This window comes from Miniopterus schreibersii (genome assembly GCF_964146895.1).
Source record: "Miniopterus schreibersii genome assembly, chromosome: 2".
Lineage (NCBI taxonomy): Eukaryota > Metazoa > Chordata > Mammalia > Chiroptera > Miniopteridae > Miniopterus > Miniopterus schreibersii.
In genome coordinates, this window is record NC_138102.1 from 45,771,544 (window position 1) to 45,776,280 (window position 4,737).

Sequence of the window (4,737 nt, forward strand, 5' to 3'; positions counted from 1 at the left end):
TTTAATAAAAGCTGAAATAGTCTCTATTATTCTAGGATAAAAAATATTTCTGCAATCCATATATAGAGACAGTGGATCTGTGCTTTATCAGTCACATGTAGAGCTTTACTAATAGTTTCACTTAAAGTTGGAAGTTACCTTAGAGATGTATATATGTATGTGTGAGGTATATATCTGAAGAGAATGAAGGCTAACCCATTTTGCTCAAGACGTTTGTGCAAGTAGATATTTGAGGATTAGAGTTAGGTCTTCTGGCCTGTTTAGTTTAATACACTAAAATATATTGCCACTTTCATCAAAGCAAATGATGCCTACAAAATATAGTATGGGCTGGAAAAGCCAATGTAAGAAATAAGTCCCAATAATATGTATAGGTGGAAAAGTGAATTTTAAAAGTTGACTACCTAAAGGTAACCAAGTGAAATTTAATATATGTCTATAGAAATGTAAAAGCTGCTGTTTTTCAGGCTCACTGCTCAGAAATTTGAGGATAATTTTAATGCCGCTGTAATCAGCTAGTTATCAATGAGAGGAAAGGAGCAAAGGAAAGGCCAGATATTACAAGAATGTCAGTTGGGCACCTTCAAAAGGAAGGTGCAATTTCACACTTCCCAGGGAACCTCTGGCCCATTCTTGCCGTGTGCTGGGGGAAGGGAAGATGGAAGCATGCACAGTGAAGTTGGGGTGACGTAGGGAAGGCACTTGCTGTCAGTCAAACCTGAGAACAGAAATCTTTGGCTAGAAGGGTGGAGCCAAAGCAAGCCCATGAAAAATTTGGGGATACATAATCCCCAAACAAAGAAGCTCTCTCTAGGCTCGTGGGGCTCTCTTATTCCTGCTTCCCTGCATTTGCCCATGTTTCCTCTATAGCCCTATGGCCGTGCGGACCCCACATGCAATGGACTGATGGACTGATGGACTGATGGACTGATGGACTGATGGACTGCAGCTGGAAACACTAAGCTAGCCTGACGCTGGATTGGGCTCTGCTCCAACATGGAAAGGAAACTCTGGACACTGGCTTTAATTTTAGCTCTGCTGAAAACAAAATGGGACTCCTATGGCAGGACTGAAGGAAACGGGACCTTGGAAACTCAGGGGTTTAGTTCCACAGAAATAAAGCTTTCTACAATATCGCACCCTCCTTTTCCAGTTTCCGAAAGTTCCTTTTCTTGGGATGTCACAAGAACCCCACTCCCACTAGCAACAGATGCAGACTCTCCCCACCTAAAACAATTTCAAATACAAGAAAAATATTTTGGAGAATTAAACAAATGTGGAAGCCTAAGAAAATGAATAGCTTATGTCTGACACAGAGAAAACTATACAAAAGACACTGGTGGTTGTTGTTATTGATTATTTAGAATAAGCCTGCAAGTCATAGGCCCCATGTGGCTTTAACAAAAATATTAGAAGCCTTAAATGTTTCAAGTGTTCTATAGTTACCAAGGAAAGGAATAATAGCTCATTTTCTTTCCTCCAATTTGTAAATGCTGCAACTTAGAGCCAGATCATTTGGAAATGCTCTATGCCCATGGCAATTTCAGAAACACAATGATCTATCCTACAGAACAGAACAACCAAAATTGAGACTCACAAAGGGTTAGATTACTTCAATTTGGGATAGATCTTAAAGGCTTTCAAATTGACCTTCTATCCATCAAAGGGATCTAAATGATGGTTTTGAAAATATTCTCCAGATGCATAAAAATAAGAATTTGTGAAAGAATTTTAAAAGCACAATATTCATTCATGGAGTAATTTTAGATGGTAAATAAGATTTATAATAAAGTCTACCTTTTGACTTTAGGAAAAAATAAAATGGCATAAAATGCACTCCACAAAAAAGGCCCTAATAATTTTGATTTTAATTATTAAGAAAGTACTAATACACTTCTTGCCGAGTGCCGCCAACATGGTGTTCAGGCATTTCATGGAGGTCGGCCGGGTGGCCTGTGGCTCCTTTGGGCTCCATGCTGGGAAGCTGGTCGCGATCGTAGATGTTATCGATCAGAACAAGGCTTTGGTTGATGGGCCTTGCACTCAAGTAAGGAGACAGGCCATGCCTTTCAAATGCATGCAGCTCACTGACTTCATCCTCAAGTTCCCACACAGTGCCTGCCAGAAGTATGGTTGACAAGCATGGCAGAAGGCAGATGTCTATACAAAATGGTCAGCCACCAGATGGGCCAAGAAGATTGAAGCCAGAGAAAAGAAAGCCAACATGACAGATTTTGATCGTTACCAAGTCATGAAGGTGAATAAAGTTAGGAAGCTTCAAAAGGCAGCTCTCCTGAAAGCTTCTCCAGAAAAAGCACCTGCTGCTGCTAAAAGTGCAGCTGCAGCTGCAGCAGCTGCTGCAAAGGCTCCAGCAAAAAAGGTGACCTCAGCAGGCAAGAAGGCTTCAGCCCAGAAGGTTCTCGGCAAGAAACCTGTAGGCCAGAAGGCAGCACCTCCAAAAGCTCGAAAGGGTCCCAAAGCTCCAGCCCAGAAAGCACCTGCTCCCAAGGCATCTGGCAAGAAAGCATGAGAACATAAGAGGCTGTTATAAAAGTAATAAGGGTTCTTTTTAACACACTGGCAAAAAAAAAAAAAAAAAAAAGTAATAGTACAGGTATTAAGGTTGGTGTCGGTTTGTCTAGTCTACAAAGTTAATAGTCATTATTATTAATATAACTTTGTCCATTGTACTATACTAATTTAGTAAGTGATATTGATGGAAGCAAAATTGCCTCTTCTACTGATATTTACCTCTTGCTGTCACAAGAATTAATTTTAAAGTTTGTTTTGATTTGTTACTTTTAAAACAATAATTTCGGAGTGTGTCACTCTGTAAATCTATTAAAAATATAAAGCTTTTTAAAATTCTGTGTCATTAATAATAATTATGTGTAATGCAATAATTAGTATTTTTTAAACAATATAACAATAAAAAAGAAAAGAATATTATCAAGATGAGGTTGAAAATAACATTAACATCAATAACATAAACAAGCACACATACTATACATGTGTATGTACAAAACATATCAATGAAACCTTAAACTATTTTTGGATAGAACTAAGCATATATGTCATTGTGCATACTGAATTAAAAACCTAGGTCAACTATGGGCTAGCAAGATATAACCTATGAGTCAAGGAGATAATATATCTGAACTTCTGAAATTAATTTCCAGCCCCACTGTTAGAGTTTTGAACTAAATTTTATCATTTTAAAATTTTCTTACTTTTTCCATTTTACGATGAAATATGGAAAGTGTCTGGGAATGGGATGGAGAGGATGGTAATCAGAAGAGAAAAAAAGGAGAGGTTCAGGATATTCAGCTTTCTTCCCAGGATATCCAGCTACCTTAGAGACACTTCTGAAACCAGAGGGTGCCTCAGTTGGATAGATTGTTAATGGTCTAACAAAGGTACAGATGTTTCTGCACCCTTACCACCCTGTGTCGCCTATGCTTTTTAAAGTATCATCACAGCTCAACAAAGGAAGTTGATATTTTCCAGATGGAATACAAAATCTACTCCCAAGCCATACTTCTCTCAAATGATAAGGAGTGAAACAGTCACTTTATCTTTAATTGTAGTATTGTATGTATATTCATATGTCTATCGCAAATAAAATATTTTAGCAATGCTAGATTCTTTCTGAGAGTGCCATTTAAACATATGGTACAATATGTTTATACCTATTGCAGACCATCTGCTGTCTAGGCTCAATTGCACATTTATTTTACTTTTAATTCACAAAGAAAATGGAAAATAGAACTGGCCCATGAACCATAATTTGGCTGAGGTTTAAGCAGGTGCAAATTCAATAAGAAAACATATTTGGAACTATAAAAGCCTCACTTATTCTGTCCCCATGTGGGAATATACTCTTTCCAAAACAATGCAAATGTTTCTGTTCTTTATGCTTATATCTGTTGCGCTAAGTTTATAATGGGGTCAGGTGGGATGAGACTGAATTAGAAACCAGAGAACTGTATATCCTTTTACTAAAAGAGTAAGCTGTGTGTGTAGTATTTGCAAGACAATGTTATTGGTACTATGCAGGTCTTATATTTATGCAAAAAGTAATGATTTTGAAGAATTTTTCTTTTTTTATTATTTTCCTTTTAATGTTATATATATTTTAAACATAATAAAATATAATGTAAGATTTCCATAGGCACAAATCATAGAAACAGAAAGTAGAATAGTGGTTGCTAGTGAATGGGGAAAGGAGAAAATGGTGTTATTGTTTAATGGATATAGAGTTTTAATTTTGCAAGGGGAAGAGATTCTGGAGATGAATGGTGTACTTACTACCACTGAACTATACACTTACAAATGGTTAAGATGGTAAGTTTTATGTTATGTGTACATTACCACAAAATAAGTACTACTATAAATCTTTAAGAAATACACTGTCAACCCAATAGGAAAGTAGGCAGAAAACTGAATAGGGATTTCTACAATAAAAAAATTCAAATTTCCAATAAATATCAGAAGGTACTCAAGTCATAATAGTAATCAGACAAATTCAAGCCTAAATCATAAGATTGCTTTTCATACATATTAATGTGTGAAAATTTTAAAAGACTGACAAGTCCAAGAGTGGTAGGAAGTGGAAATATTTTAACATATACGTGGTATCGGTGGAAATGTACATTGAAAAATGGTTTCGCTTTATATGAGAAAGGTGAAAATATGCATTCCCTAAGACCTAGCTATTCCACTTCTCAGATTAGACTT

The 4,737-nt window shown here is 36.5% G+C and overlaps 1 pseudogene across 1 annotated transcript; it reads left to right on the forward strand.

Annotated features, from left to right (window-relative positions):
- The first annotated feature begins 1,914 nt into the window (after positions 1-1,914).
- Positions 1,915-2,530, forward strand: LOC308552390 (large ribosomal subunit protein eL14 pseudogene; annotated as a pseudogene). The gene has a single exon. The product of its transcript is annotated as a large ribosomal subunit protein eL14 pseudogene (transcript).
- The last annotated feature ends 2,207 nt before the right edge of the window (positions 2,531-4,737 follow it).